Source organism: Thalassophryne amazonica, chromosome 22 (genome assembly GCF_902500255.1).
Source record: "Thalassophryne amazonica chromosome 22, fThaAma1.1, whole genome shotgun sequence".
NCBI lineage: Eukaryota > Metazoa > Chordata > Actinopteri > Batrachoidiformes > Batrachoididae > Thalassophryne > Thalassophryne amazonica.
Window position 1 is genome coordinate 23,026,270 of NC_047124.1, and position 16,421 is coordinate 23,042,690.

Here is a 16,421-nt window from a genome sequence, read left to right on the forward strand (position 1 = left end):
CTGGACTGGGTTGCGTGACGCGAGGACGTTTCGCTTCAAATCGCAGAAGCTTCCTCAGCTAAAATTCTTGCTCTGGTGGTCTGACTTCGGTCTTGACTCTTGTAGAGAAGAATAATCAAGAAGTCACAAAAGCTGGAGGTTTAAACCTAACCAGACCCCTCCTACCGAGAGGCAGACTGCTATAGGCTAGTGACTAAACAATAGCTCTAATTAGCACCTATTGTACTCTAGTTAGCACCCTCCTAATGACAGGGTAGCTGTCCCTCCTAATGATGGGACGGACCCTCTCATGATGGCTCCCTTGACGACTCTGCTGATGACGTGAATGACTCATTACCATGAACAAAAGACTGAAACTGCTTTGACCTGAGTACCCCATTGTAAACAGGGGATAAAGCGTGTCTCAGACCCCCTCCCCGGTTAAGGCTGGGTTTCAAATGTTTCACAAAGAATGCCTCCTTGACCCCTCTCTCAAACCATTTCTTCTCTCTGGCTAATATTTTAACTTCCTTGTCCTCAAATGTGTGGTTAGTGTCTTTCAGGTGGAGATGAACTGCAGACTGAGGTCCACTGGCGCCCTCTCTGTGGTGCTGGTATAGTCTTTTGTGTAAAGGTTGCTTAGTCTCACCTATGTAGTGTTCGTTACAGTTTTCCTGACATCTGATAGAATACACTACATTGCTCTGTTTGTAACTAGGGATCCTGTCCTTAGGGTGAACTAATTTCTGTCTGAAGGTGTTAACAGGTTTAAAGTAAACTGGGAGTTTGTGCTCTCTGAAGATCCTCTGTAGTTTTTCCCATACTCTGCTAAATAAGGGAGAGACACTCCTCTTCTTCTTGTCTCCGTCTCCTGTCTATCTGGTCTCTTAGTTCTCTGGGACTTCTGCACTTTGTCCAGGGACCATCGTGGGTACCCACATACTGTGAGGGCTTTCCGGACAAGTTGTTGTTCTTTAGCCCTTCCCTCTGCAGTTGTGGGCACCTGTAGGGCTCTGTGTTGAAGCGTCCTGATCACCCTGAGCTTGTGTTCAAGGGGGTGGTTTGAGCCAAAGAGCAGATATTGGTCAGTGTGAGTTGGTTTTCTGTAAATCCCTGTCTGGAGCTGCCTGTTCTCTCCAATCGTAACATCACAGTCCAAGAAGGCTAAATGGTTGTTTCTGGCATCCTCACGTGTGAACTTGATATTGGCGTCCACTGAGTTGATGTGTTCTGTAAAGTCCTCAACTTCCTGTTGCTTGATTTTAACCCATGTGTCATCAACATATCTGAACCAGTGACTGGGAGAGATGCCTGTGAAAGACGTCAGGTCCATGTACAGATTGGCCACAATGGGGGATACCGGAGACCCCATCGCACAACCATGAATCTGCCTGTAGTAATTCCCCTAAACACGAAATACGTGGTGTTAAGACAGATCTCCAAGAGTTGGAAGATGTGGTCTGGTGTGAGTTTGGTCCTTTCAAGTAGAGACACATCCTCCAGCAGTCTCTGCCTCACAGCTGAGACGGCCTCAGCGGTGGGGATGCAGGTGAACAACGAAGTCACATCAAATGACACAATTGTTTCATCTGCCTCCAGCTGCAGGTCCTTGATCTTGTTCACAAAATCTTATGTGTTCTCCACATGGTGGTCTGAGTTACCCACTAGAGGAGCCAAAATCCACTTGAGGTGCTTGACCAAATTATACGTGATGGAATCTGTGCTACATACAATAGGCCTGAGTGGCAAATGAGTCATTCACGACTAATGAGTCATTCACGTCATCAGCAGAGTCGTCAAGGGAGCCATCATGAGAGGGTCCGTCCCAACATTAGGAGGGACAGCTGCCCTGTCATTAGGAGGGTGCTAACTAGAGCACAATAGGTGCTAATTAGAGCTATTGTTTAGTCACTAGCCTGTAGCAATCTGCCTCTCGGTAGGAGGGGTCTGGTTAGGTTTAAAACTCCAGCTTTTGTGACTTTTGTGACTTTACAGAACACATCAACTCGGTGGACGCCAATATCAAGTTCACACGTGAGGATGCCAGAAACAACCATTTAGCCTTCTTGGACTGTGATGTTACGATTAGAGAGAACAGGCAGCTCCAGACAGGGGTTTACAGAAAACCAACTCACACTGACCAATATCTGCTCTTTGGCTCAAACCACCCCCTTGAACACAAGCTCGGGGTGATCAGGATGCTTCAACACAGAGCCCTACAGGTGCCCACAACTGCAGAGGGAAGGGCTAAAGAACAACAACTTGTCCGGAAAGCCCTCACAGTATGTGGGTACTCACAATGGTCCCTGGACAAAGTGCAGAAGTCCCAGAGAACTAAGAGACCAGATAGACAGGAGACGGAGACAAGAAGAAGAGTGTCTCTCCCTTATTTAGCAGGAGTAGGGGAAAAACTACAGAGGATCTTCAGACAGCACAAACTCCCAGTTTACTTTAAACTGGTTAACATCTTGAGACAGAAATTAGTTCACCCTAAGGACAGGATCCCTAGTTACAAACAGAGCAATGTAGTGTATTCTATCAGATGTCAGGAAAACTGTAACAAACGCTACATAGGTGAGACTAAGCAACCTTTACACAAAAGGCTATACCAGCACCGCAGAGAGGGCGTCAGTGGACCTCAGTCTGCAGTTCATCTCCACCTTAAAGACACTAACCACACGTTTGAGGACAAGGAAGTTAAAATATTAGCCAGAGAGAAGAAATGGTTTGAGAGAGGGGTCAAGGAGGCATTCTTTGTGAAACGTTTGAAACCCAGCCTTAACCGGGGAGGGGGTCTGAGACACGCTTTGTCCCCTGTTTACAATGGGGTACTCAGGTCAAAGCAGTTTCAGTCTTTTGTTCATGGTAATGAGTCATTCACGTCATCAGCAGAGTCGTCAAGGGAGCCATCATGAGAGGGTCCGTCCCATCATTAGGAGGGACAGCTGCCCTGTCATTAGGAGGGTGCTAACTAGAGCACAATAGGTGCTAATTAGAGCTATTGTTTAGTCACTAGCCTATAGCAGTCTGCCTCTCGGTAGGAGGGGTCTGGTTAGGTTTAAAACTCCAGCTTTTGTGACTTCTTGATTATTCTTCTCTACAAGAGTCAAGCCAGAAGTCAGACCACCAGAGCAAGAATTTTAGCTGAGGAAGCTTCTGCGATTTGAAGCGAAACATCCTCGCGTCAAGCAACCCCGTCCAGTCGAAGATTCAAGCTTCTCTACTATGGAAACCACCTGGACAACTGAGAGCCTACACAAAAAAAAAAAAAATGTGGAAAAAGTGGAGTGCTGTGAATAATTCCAGATGCAATGTAAATGGCTGTAATAACTGAATGGTTTAATACAGTATTTTTGTTGAACTCCTTGAACTGAAGCTGAATGGTGTGTGTGTATCAGCATGAGTTGATACGTTTGGATGTCATCCGTAACACGCCATCCTGTCTACTCCATCTCTGCCTCTGTGTCAAACTGCTGAGCTTTTTTTTTTTGTTGTTTTTTTTTTAGCTGCTGGATGCTGTCTGCTTTGTTCTGTCAGAGCCAGAGAGCTTAACTCACCTTGGGGTTTTTTTTGTTACCCGACGTCATGAATGCATGCACGGCTGGTGCTGTTGTTGCACTTTATAATATGAGACGGTACACTTCATTGGAGGAAGGCAGATGTTGCAAATCACTCTTGTGTTCCACTGTCTGACATATCATGTGTTACAGAATATCATTAGGCTTGGCTATGACATTGCAAACTTTTTTTTTGTCTTAAATAGTGTTTTTGGGAGGCAGGCACACATGAAAGGATGCCACTGATCATTGCAAAATAAATTGCAATAATTAATTCTTTGCTCAATAATTGGAGGTCCTTAGAGGGTCTTGGTGAAGTTTGATTTTGCTCAAATTTATAGTGGTTTGAGATGCACATATTTGGGATGTCCACTTCAAATTTGGTACAAATCCATTTAATTGTGTTCAAATTATCATGGCAACAAGATTTAATACAGTTCAGCAAAATGGGTCTTGGTGACACTGGTTTATTCAACATACACTTATTTAGCATGTCCTTTTCAAATTTAGTGAAAATCCAATTGTGTTCAAGTTATTGTGGGAAAAAGAAATTGTTACTGATATGTCAGTATAAATGTGCACGATATCGTCCTGGATGATAAAGGAGAGGGTGACACTTTGTCCTAACCACCAGCCCAACAACACGTTTCCAAATCTTGCATTTCTTTGAATGGCTGCTTGAGATCGGCTCCAAAATCAAGCAAATTTCCATAGAAGCCCATGTTACAATGTCCATCTTTACAGAAGAAATAGCTATGTTTACTACCTGGTACATAAAAACAGTTTCTCTATACCTAATTTCCCCATATGACAATTGTAGGAGTGCAGAATTTTTTATAACTCATCAATTTAAGCTATTTTAAGATACAAAGTTATGAATAAATGGGGCCATGGTCACTTTGATTGATAGCTGTTGTGCTGGGTGAAGGTGGCCACTTGCTAGTTTGTCCTTTCTAAGGATTTTATTATCCCTTTGGTATGAAATACGGGGAGTATAGCAATCATTATGTCCGTCTGTCCGTTTTCACTCATTCGGGTGATATCTCAAGAACCAGTTGACCAATTGCATTCATATTTAGGATAACAGTGTACTTGGGTGATCCCCTGACATCAGTCAATTAGGGGGACATTGGTGTAAATGTCAAGCGACATATTCAAGATATTGTCATTACCACCCTTGTTTGCGCAATATCTCAAGAACCAGTGAACAAATTTCATTCCTATTTAGCATAATTCAAGGTCACTGTCAAGATATTGTCATCGCCACCCTTTTTAGCGCGATATCTCAAGAATCAGTTGACCAATTTCATTCAGATTTAGCATAAATACATGGGTGATCCCCCGACATTTTGTATTAGTGATTTGTGGGGACTGGGGGGATATGTGATGACCTGATGCGTTGGCCAGGAGTTAGGTGAAGTCTGTCACTGCCAAGTTGGCGACATTTGGAACTACTCCATTTGAGCTTCAAACCAGGTCTTCAGAAAACCTATGGGTGATGTCACAGAGGGTTTGTGTTGGTGCATTCCATTGTACTCTGTGGTTGTAATTCTGCAGGTGAGAGTAGGAGCTAATTTGAATTGGAACACCCCTTGAAGTCATAACTACAACTCGTCCAGTCATTCCAACATCACCTGCTCTTCACAATCCAAGATGGCTGCTACCAGCATCAACAGTTGTCGTTGATGAAAACTGTAGTTTTTAAAGCCTTTTTTGTGTCTATTCATAGAATGTTTGAATGAATGTCTGTAATTTCCTGCACAATTTGCTGAATTTAAGCAGGAAATGAAGTGTAGTTGGAAACTTCTTACCTTTTTTCGCATCATATCCAGTCCACTCATTGAGGAGTTACTGCTATGTGATCTGTATTACCTGCAAGCTCTTCACTCCACAAAAGGTCCATTAATCAGTTGGAAGCTGAGCAACATCTCTGAAATGGGTATTGCATGCTTTTCCCACGGTGGTTTCCTCTGTGTGCAGTCATATTCTCGAGTAACAGGCACTATCACATGACCAGGGAGTGTCTTTTAACCTTTAGACCACATTGTCCATACAACCAACATCTTAAATATACATAATAAAAATGTGCTTTTTTTATTTTAACTTTAAAAAGTTGGTGTCCAGATTGCTTTAAAATTTTTATTGAACTTGAGAAGACCAAGCAGAATCTGTTGTGTGGGCCGCCAGAAGAGGAGGTACTGCTGGCCCACCACCAGAGGGCGCCCTGCCTGAAGTGCGGGCTTCAGGCACGAGAGGGCGCTGCCGCCACGTGACAGCTGTCACTCATTATCTCATGACAGCTGTCACCCATCTACACTTCATCATACCACTCCATAAAAACCGGACGTCATCTCCACCTCATTGCCGAGATATCATCGACCTGTGAAGGTAATATTCTCAGCCTTAAAACTAACTGTGTCTTAGTCTGAACTCGTTTTACAGCTGTTTTCCTGTGGAGTGCCTTATCTTCGCTTCACACCCCAGCCAGATAAGTGTTTGAGACAGGAGCTGCACGAGTGTGTGTGAGAGGTGGAGGTGGAATCTCCACCATTGTTGCTACTGGGTGTGCACACACCCACATCTTATTGTTTCTGCTCCTCGCCAGCAGTACCAGATCCGACATTCGAGCCTGCCCACACGTCACCTTTGTGGATTGACTGTTTGCAAAATTCTGTATTCCTCTGTATTGTGGTTGTGCTCATTCACAACAGTAAAGTGTTCATATTCGACTCTTTCATTGTCCGTTCATTTACGCCCCCTGTTGTGGGTCCGTGTCACTACACTTTCCCAACAAGAATCATTATATTTGAGTTACCTCAACTTATCTTCTCAAGTTCAGTCAACTTAAAGTTTTAATGAAGCCCAAACATCAACTGTTGTAAGTGGAAATAAAAAGTACTTTTTTGAGAACGTATTCTCAAGTTCAGTCAATTAAAAATGTTTTAATGAATCTTAAGAACGAAGCGTAAAGTTGAAATTAAGAAATACTTTGAGAACCTATATTCTCAAATTTAGTCAATTTAAAAGTTTTACTCAGATACTAACAAGGCTATTTCACAAGGCACTGTTCTGCTACGATCCGCCACAATCCCCCCAAAAAAGTGCAAAAATGAGATTAAAGGGTTTAATCCAGTTTGCTTTGTAACAGGTGGGTTTACCGTCTATTTTTATTCTATTTGGATGCTCTTATTATGCTTTTATGTGTGTTTTTCGTACTGTTCTTTTTATTTTTTCTTTAGTTGGTGCTATTGGAAAGCACTTTGGTTCAGTGAAAACTGTTGTAAAGTGCTATAGAAATAAAACTTGATTGATTAATTGATTTTACAAAGTGCAGACCTGGCAACTTCCCCTCAGCCAGACATGATCAAAGTGTTCAACTTTGAATAAAATTCACAACAAATGCTGCTTTGGTTTCAAATTTTGACCCCGGTGAAGCACAGTCAAACAAATTTCAAGCCATAGTCATTACGAATTACGCGTATAAAGACATTTGAACATAACTGAAGCTGTTAAGACTGCAAATAGCCGGACGTTACCACGTAGTATCAACGATTTCGAGAATCGGCATGGGGCAGTTTAAAAATTGGATCTCGATAATGGCTGTAGCTACTGCGTGTACCGAGTTTGTTCAAGATTGATAAAGATGGTTCAAAACAATGCATCAAAACATGCCTTTGCTATTCAGGATTAAACAGGAATGGCACTCTGTGAAATAGCCTCATAATTTTTTAAAGTTGAAAGCTTTTTTTTTTTCTTTTTTTGAGAACTTGTGCTCTTAGTTTCAGTCAGTTGTGTCTGCCACCTGTTGGATGGTTAGTGTATGGTGGATGTTAATGTGAAATTAGAAACAACTGCCCGCCTTGATGTGAGTGTCAGTTAGCAAGCTAACAAATACAGAACAAAATATACAACAAAATGGGCAAGTAAAAGCATAATTACAGAATGGATAGAATGTGTGCCTTGGGATTATACTAAAACCTTTACACAGTACTGCATAGCAGTGATGGCAACCTCAAAACACTGTTCCTGAATACATTTAAACATTTGCAATGACAGTATTTCAGAACTTTCAGTGTCCTTATGAAAAGGTGTGCTATGCTAACTAGGACACCATTATATTAGCAACTATTTTCAAACAAATATTGAAACGTTGGAGCTCAAACTTTAATCAACTCTACCCTAACTTGAGAACCATCTGTCTGCAAAATTTGTTTGAATACCATCCATTTCTTTTTTAGATATGTGGGACAAAGCCAAAGGGAGTTTTGCCCCAATGAGGCAAAGCCGCTAACACAACCGGAAACAAGGAACACATTGAAACAGCCTGACCCAAAGCAAACCCTGTGCTGCCAGATAGACTCATTAGCTCACACAGCATCTGTTTTTTAGAGCACTATAAAGTGCTGACTGGGGCTTTTGTATAGCGATGGCTTCCGCTCGCCTTTTTTACCGCTGAGCCACAAGCTCAGCACTGCCGAGCAACAACGCGGTGGAGCCCTGTGGGCGGCGGTCAGCACTCTGCGAGGTGTCATGCGTAATGAAAAGGGCAGTTCAATTATTCTCTGAGAAATGGCCAAACCTTTGGGCATCCCTGATAATTTTCATGATTTTCCTTTATAAATCATTGGTTGTCTGGATAAGAAATTTCAGTTAAATATATCATATAGCAGATAAACACACTGATATTTCAGAAGTGAAATGAAGTTTCTAGTATTTACAGAAAGTGTGCAATAATTATTTAAACAAAATGGGCACCCTTGTCATTTTATTGACTTGAATACATTTAGCACTAATTATTGGAACACAAAATTGGTTTGGTAAGGTCATTGACTCTTGACCTCCTTACACAGGTGAATCCAATCATGAGAAAGGGTATTTAAGGTGGCCATTTACAAATGTTTCATCTCTTCTAATGAGTGGCAACATGGGAGCCTCTAAACAACTCTCAAATGACCTGAAAACAAAGATTGTTCAACATCATGGTTTAAGGGAAAGATACAAAAAGCTATCTCAGAGATTTCAACTGTCAGTTTCCACTGTGAGTAACATAGTGAGGAAATGGAAGACCACAGGCACAGTACTACTTCAGGCCCGAAGTGGCAGGCCACGAAAAAGCTCAGATAAGCTGAAGCAAAGGATGGTGAGAACAGTCATAGTCAACCCACAGACCTGCTCCAAAGACCTACAACATGATCTTGCTGTAGATAGCGTCTCTGTGCATCGTTCAAATATACAGCGCACTTTGCATAAAGAGATGCTGTATGCTTTTCTGCGTACACACCACAAACATTTGGACAAGCCAGCTTCATTTTGGAATAAGGTGTTGTGGACTGATGAAACTAAAATTGAGTTATTTGGACATAACAAGGCTGAAAAAGAACACAGCATTCCAAGAAAAACACTTGCTGCCAACAGTAAAATTTGGAGGAGGTTCCATCATGCTGTGTGTCCAGTGCAGGTACTGGTAATCTTGTTAAAGTTGAGGGTCACATGGATTCCAGTCAGTATCAGCAGATTCTTGAGAACAATGTTCATGGATCAGTGACAAAGTTGAAGTTGCACCGGGGCTAGATCTTTCAACAAGACAACGACCCTAAATACTGCTCAAAATCTACTAACACATTCATGCAGAGGAACAAGTACAATGTTCTGGAATGGCCATCTCAGTCCCCAGACCTGAATATTATTGAAAATCTGTGGTGTGATTTTAAGTGGGCTGTCCATGCTCGGAAACCAACAAACCTGAGATGTTTTGTCAAGAAGAATGGTCCAAAATACCTTGAACCAGAATCCAGACCCTCATTGGAAGCTATAGGAAGTGTCTAGAGGCTGTTATTTCTGCAAAAGGAGGATCTACTAAATATTGATGTATTTTTTTCTGTTGGGGTGCCCAAATTTATGCACCTGCCTAATTTTGTTTAAATAATTATTGCACACTTTCTGTAAATCCTATAAACTTCATTTTACTTCTCAAATATCACTGTTTGTCTGCTATATGATATATTTAACTGAAATTGCTGATCCAAACAACCAATGATTTAGAAATTAAAATAATGGAAATGATCAGGGGTGCCCAAACCTTTTATATATTTATATAAAATTTTTGCATGGTCTCAGACAAGTGGTGCACAAGGTCAAAGAGGAATGCATGAAATGTGCAAGTATTTTAAGAAAAAACATCCCTTGAAATATTGAATTCTTTGGCACCAAAAGCGAAAAAAGGGTATTTAAGGAGAAAGCTCATCTAAAGATTGATGTCACATAATGAGGTTAATGGGACTTGCATAGAAAGTGTCACATTTGCATAAGAGTGGCACCAAACATGTTATCATTCAATTTGCACGATTTTGCAGGAGGGCTACTACTGTTAAAAAAATAACCAAGACTTCTGTTTTGCACAGTGTGCTTTCATTGTCAATTTACTGAAATCCCGGGTGAAAATGAGAAACAAATACTGGCTGCTCAGGCGAGATCGCATTCACGGATGTCACAGTGTTTACATGTGTCTTCTGTTCCCTTTGTTAAAGCCTGTTTTGAATTATGCAAAGCTGAGAGGCAGACAGCGTGCAGCAGGCCACTGAGGCTTTATTTGACCTCTCAGATCGTAAAGAAACACAGCATTTATAAAGCAAACAAGCAGTGTTGTAGTGGATAATGCTGCCGCGCTGCACTTCAAGTGTTTTTCATAAGTGGTCTGTTAATGTCGAGTCCCAACCCATCCAGTCGAGCGTGTTTTCCACCTTTCACATTTGATCGAGTGAAACGGTAGCGCAGTGAGTAATGAGTCACTTTGTGTTCAGTGTAGACATGCACAGATTTTCACAGCCCAGTTTTAGCACTTGGTGTTGGAAATAAACAATATGATGCCAGACGCCAACAGGTTCTAGAGCTAAGATTTATACTCTTTGGTAAAATCACCCAATTGTTCTGGTTTAAAGCTACAGGGTATAGAATTATAGGTGTGTATTAGCAGAAACTCAATATCGCATTTATAACCATCTGTTAGTGAAGCAGTTTGTATCGAGTTCTTCTTACCTCATGCAATAACATTAATTTGCCCATTAGCTTGTGCTTGCTAATACAATGTTTATATTACAAATAAATAATGTGTTAATTAAATTTATTTTGCCTGTTGTTGCATGAAGTGGTAGCACCATGTTTTTAAAAATAAATGCAAATTGTAATCCAATTTTTTATGGATTGTTTTGACAGATGTAACTAGTATTGCAGTGCGGCATATACAAAAATAGGTTAAGTGACTAACTGCAGTCCCTTTGCGCCTTGCACCATACTTTGTGTTTTTCATAGTAAAGTCGAGTTGGGCATGCCCCAAATACACTCACAATATATGCTGGGCTTGTGACCAGAGGATTCTTAGTTCAACAGAAAATCATAAAATTGCTAAGGTCCCTTGGGCAAAGTCCTTAATCCTGAAGTTGCTCCAGATGTACATTTGAGCACTTTGCATGGCAGTGTTTGTGTATTGGTGTGTGAGTGTGTATGTGAATGGGTGAATGTAAAGAATCACTAGACGGGTTTCTATTTCATATTTTGGCAAAATTTCAGTGGTATTTTCAGAATGTTGACAAAACACAACTGCAAAATGACCACACCAGTCTTACACATTTTTTTTCATGCTCCTGTCGCGAAATGAGGCACATTTTCATGACGTTTTTTTTAACTATGTCTAACCCTACCCCTTTCCCCTAACTCTAACCACAACCTAATCCCTCCCTTCCCCTAATCCTCACAGGACTCCCCCACTCACATCACCCTGCATTTCATGCTTCTCTCATAAAATTAATTTGTGCTCCTGTCATGAAAATGTGACGCTTTTCATGACGGTATCACAAACCAATAGATTTATGAACTTTTCATGATGCCATCACAAAATGCCGTGAGATAGAGAAAATGACAGCGTTTCCATTGAATGATTTTTTATTTACTTATTTATGTTTGTAATACGTTGACTAGGTTTTTGTCCTCTTGCAAATAGCGGTCATTCCAGTAATCATGGCAACTAATGTACAACTCTGGCTAAATATTGGAATTTTTTTGTTACTATAACTTCTTTGTCACTTGTAAGGCTTCAGAAGATCGCGGTCTCTTCCTCTGCCCACACTTTCTGCACCACAGAGCTTAACATGCCATGTGACTTTTTCTGGATGTCATGTGACCTATAATTGCAGAAATTATTTCCATTGTAGCTTTGTGAAATATGTTTTTTTTTAGAAAAAAGCCCGAAAAACAACCAAACAAACAGGTTTTTGCCATTTTTGACAGTTTTTCAAAGTTCACGTGTTTCTACCGAACAGATTTTCCCTTTGCAATTTCAAATCGAGTAGTTTGAAGGGTAATGAAAACCCGACTTTTTAAAGCATTTTGAGCATGTGCATATAGTGCAACAGAAATCCAGCCCATTTACTGTGTGCTACAGATAGGGGAAGGTTTTGGGCCACCACAGGTTCATTGATCCAAGGCACTGAGTCTCAAAGTCTCTGGAACTCTGGAGGGATGGAATAATATTCTTTCAAAAAATATTCCTCATTTATTTGGGATTTTGATGATGGCAGTAAAGCGTGATCATGTTTGGTCCAAAATCTCCTGTAGGCTTTCTATTGGGGTGAGATCTGGTAACTGTGAAGACATTATGCTCATCAAACCATTCAGCGACCCCCTTGTGCCCTGTGGTGAGAGTATTTGTTGTGTGTCTCTGCCAATTTATTCAGGTTTTTCCTCTAATTTGTCACCGGTCTGTATGTCATAGCCAATGGCAGACGGCAGCAAACCCGTAGAAGTGAAATGCAAGTCCTCATTTTCCTTTATTGTCTAAAAATAGCTAATTCTGTCATTTCACCCGCTGCATTCACTCATTTCCAGATTTGATCTTCCTTCAAAGTACCATGTCTTCTTCATGTGGCAGCACTGGAGTAAGAATATGAGCTACTTGTCTTTTCTCTGTAGGCTAACACCGCAATCTGGTTTTGCTCTTCTCGCTGTAGTTTTGTGGATGTAAATGTTACACACGTTCCTGCCAGGCAACAACTGCGCTGCCAAATGGTTTCTAGACATAGTAATATCGGGGCACCATTGTTCCACATCTTTATGCATTTCTATTAGCTTGTCGCCTCTTCATCACAGCTTTGAGCTGGAGACGGAGGTTCTGTGAGGAGTCCAAAATTAACGAGTTCATAGAGAAATCCCCCTCCACTGGTGTTACTATTATTAGGAGGCCTTGATCCTCTGTTCTCCTTCTGCCGACTCCCTGTTATAGGTCGGAGATGTGTAGTCAATATTGGACGTATCCCAGACATCCTGTAGACATCCACACTGTTTACCCATGCTTTGTCAAAAGGTCTTTGTCGACCGCTTTCTCATTTCCACGTTCTTACTTCTATTTGCATTCTACCTGTTTGTTTCATGGCTCTCCTCTATCCTTCTCTCTATCTTTCTTTCCCATTCCTTTTATAGGTTTTCTTGTATAGATGGCACCATGGACGCACAGCTGAACAGTTCATATATTCCCGTATCCAAGGCTTTGAACCAGAAACAATCATAGTAACCAGAAACTTTAGATTTTTTTTTTTATGTTCTGGAACAGGAACATTTATTTAGAAACACTAAATGACTAATTTTATTATTTCAGTCTTTTTTTTTTTACAATTTAAAATATTCCAGGTTTCATTGACTTGGTGTTGAGTTCAATTCCTCTTTTTCTCCAGGCATCATGCATGCCTTTGAATGTAACAAAAGTTACGTGCGAAAAGTTACATGCTACATTATACGAGGTCTGTCAATAAAGTATAGGTCCTTTTTATTTTTTTCAAAAACTATATGGATTTCATTCATATGTTTTTACGTCAGACATGCTTGAACCCTCGTGCACATGCGTGAGTTTTTCCACGCCTGTCGGTGACGTCATTCGCCTGTGAGCACTCCTTGTGGGAGGAGTCGTCCAGCCCCTCGTCGGAATTCCTTTGTCTGAGAAGTTGCTGAGAGACTGGAGCTTTGTTTGATCAAAATTTTTTCTAAACCTGTGAGACACATCGAAGTGGACACGGTTCGAAAAATTAAGCTGGTTTTCAGTGAAAATTTTAACGGCTGATGAGAGATTTTGAGGTGATACTGTCGTTTTAAGGACTTCCCACGGTGCGAGATGTCGCGCAGCGCTCCCAGGCGCCGTCGTCAGCCTGTTTCAAGCTGAAAACCTCCACATTTCAGGCTGTATTGATCCAGGACATCGTGAGAGAACAGAGAAGTTTCAGAAGAAGTCGGTTTCAGCATTTTATCCGGATATTCCACTGTTAAAGGAGATTTTTTTTAATGAAAGACGTGCGGACGGATTGCAGCGTCGGCTCGCAGCCGCTGCGACGCTCCGCCACAGGAAAAACACCTCTGTTGGAAGCCTTAAGGACAAGTTGGAACATGTCCAGCTGTTAAACAATTTCTCATATACTCACTCCACTGAAAGCCATCAAAAGCCGCCTGGATTTTACAAATGGTTATCAACACAGAGGTGTTTTTCCTGTGCCGCCGCACCGCGCCGGCTGCGTCCCGACGCGCGGACCCATCCGCACGTCTTTCATTAAAAAAATCTCCTTTAACAGTGGAATATCCGGATAAAATGCTGAAACCGACTTCTTCTGAAACTTCTCTGTTCTTTCACGATGTCCTGGATCAATATAGCCTGAAATGTGGAGGTTTTCAGCTTGAAACAGGCTGACGAAGGCGCCTGGGAGTGCTGCACGAAGTCTCGCTCCGTGGGAAGTCCTTAAAGCGACAGTATCACCTCAAAATCTCTCATCAGCTGTTAAAATTTTCACTGAAAACCAGCTTAATTTTTCGAACCGTGTCCACTTTGATGTGTCTCACAGGTTTAGAAAAAATTTTGATCAAACAAAGCGCCAGTCTCTCAGCAACTTCTCAGACAAAGGAATTCCGACGAGGGGCTGGATGACTCCTCCCACAAGGAGTGCTTACAGGCGAATGATGTCACCGACAGGCGTGGAAAAACTCACGCATGCGCACGAGGGTTCAAGCATGTCTGACGTAAAAACATATGAATGAAATCCATATAGTTTTTGAAAAAAATAAAAAGGACCTATACTTTATTGACAGCCCTCGTATTCCTATGAATTCACATACATGTACAATACACATTTGACTTAAAACATTCCAAAACACAAGTTTATATTTTGGTTAGCATTAGGATCTGCAAAATAATAAGTAAAAGATGACTTACCACGTTTTATTTTCACTCGGATAATCTGGCATCTTGGTGTCAGGTGATATCATCACAGATTTCCGGCAGCAAATACGAGGGATATACAGTGAGGAAAATAAGTATTTGAACACCCTGCGATTTTGCAAGTTCTTCCACTTAGAAATCATGGAGGGGTCTGAAATTTTCATCTTAGGTGCATGTCCACTGTGAGAGACATAATCTAAAAAAAAAAAAAAAAAAAAAAAAAAAAATCTGGAAATCACAATGTATGATTTTTTTAATAATTTATTTGTATGTTACTGCTGTAAGTAAGTATTTGAACACCTGTGAAAATCAATGTTAATATTTGGTACAGTAGCCTTTGTTTGCAGTTAGAGGTCAAACGTTTCCTGTAGTTTTTCACCAGGTTTGCACACACTGCAGCAGGGATTTTGGTCCACCCCTCCATACAGATCTTCTCTAGATCTTTCAGGTTTGGAGTTTCAGCTCCTTCCAAAGATTGAGTTCAGGTCTGGAGACTGGCCAGGCCACTCCAGGACCTTGAAATGCTTCTTACGGAGCTCCTCCTTAGTTGCCCTGGCTGTGTGTTTGGGGTCATTGTCATGCTGGAAGACCCAGCCATGACCCATCTTCAATGCTTTTACTGAGGGAAGGAGGTTGTTTGCCAAAATCTTGCAATACATGACCTCACCCATCCTCCCTTCAATACGGTGCAGTCGTCCTGTCCCCTTTGCAGAAGAGCACCCCCAGAGTATGATGTTTCCACCCCCATGCTTCACAGTTGGGATGGTTTTCTTGGGGTTGTTCTCATCCTCTAAACATGGTAAGTGGAGTTGATTCCAAAAAGCTCTATTCTGGTCTCATCTGACCACATGACCTTCTCCCATGTCTCCTCTGGATCATCCAGGTCACTGGTGAACTTCAAATGGACCTGGACATGTGCTGGCTTGAGCAGGGCGACCTTGCTGCCCTGCAGGATTTTAAACCATGTCAGCATCATGTGTTACTAATGTAATCTTTGTGACTGTGGTCCCAGCTCTCTTCAGGTCATTGACCAGGTCCTCTTGTGTAGTTCTGAGCTTTCTCAGAATCACCCTTACCCCACAAAGTGAGATCTTGCATGGAGTCCCAGACCGAGGGAGATTGACAGTCATCTTGTGTTTCTTCCACTTTCTAATAAATAACCATAACAGTTGTTGTCTTCTACCAAGCTGCTTGCCTGTTGTCCTGTAGTCCATCCCAGCCTTGTGCAGGTCTACAGTTTTGTCCCTGGTGTCCTTAGACAGCTCTTTGGTCTTGGCTATGGTGGACAGGTTGGAGTGTGATTGATTGAGTGAGTGTGTGAACAGGTGTATTTTATACAGGTAACAAGTTCAAACAGGTGCAATTAATACAGTTAAAGAGTGCAGAATAAGAGGGCTTCTTGAAGAAAAATTAACAGGTCTGTGTGAGCCAGAATTCTTGCTGGTTGGTAGGTGTTCAAATACTTATTTGCAGCAGTAACATACAAATAAATTATTAAAAAATCATACATTGTGATTTCCAGATTTTTTTTAGATTATGTCTCTCACAGTGGACATGCACCTAAGATGAAAATTTCAGACCCCTCCATGATTTCTAGGTGGGAGAACTTGCAAAACCGCAGGGTGTTCAAATACTTA